A 678-nucleotide genomic window follows, 5' to 3' on the forward strand; every position below is an offset into this window, starting at 1 on the left:
CCTCCACGACGCCTCCCTCCCCCGACACAACCGGAACCGACACCGACATGAAACGTCGACTCTGCAGCGACCAGACGAACAGCAACGAATCCAAGCTCGACCCTCCCACACCCAGAATACAGCTCGCCATCGCCGCCGACCACCCCACCGCTGCCGGCACCGCCGCCTCCGACCCACACGGCCGCCTGACACCCTCCTCCACCCTCGCCGCCACCCTGTCACATAACCTTCCCGACACCCTCGCCCATCGACACACAGGTAGTCCCGTCACCCCACCCACCAACCCCGCCCAGCGCCTGCACATGCCCCACAGCCCCGCCAGTCTACCCTCCGCCACCGTCCCCACCCCGACCGCCCTCCGTTAAGAACGGCAATGCACTTATAAAAGAAAGAAAGAAAACGGACAGCCCACGGGAGGGATGGGAGGACGGCACGCCGCCACCACACAGGGATTTTAAGGAGAGGGGTGTGATGCGCTAGCCGTCGCCCACCCTTGGGCGTCCGCCTCTTCCTATCTCTCTTCGCAGTCTCTCGCCGATTCTCGCCGCAACCTTCATGCCACCTCGCGGTCGTCCCACTCTCGTCGTTCTCTCCCTTGTCACTTCTTCCTCTGTCGCGTCGCTCTCCTCTGCCTCGTTCTGCGACGCCGCCGCCGCCTGCCGGTCCCTTGTTCTCTCG

This window comes from Emiliania huxleyi, assembly GCF_000372725.1.
Source record: "Emiliania huxleyi CCMP1516 unplaced genomic scaffold EMIHUscaffold_95, whole genome shotgun sequence".
Classification (NCBI taxonomy): Eukaryota; Haptophyta; order Isochrysidales; family Noelaerhabdaceae; genus Emiliania; species Emiliania huxleyi.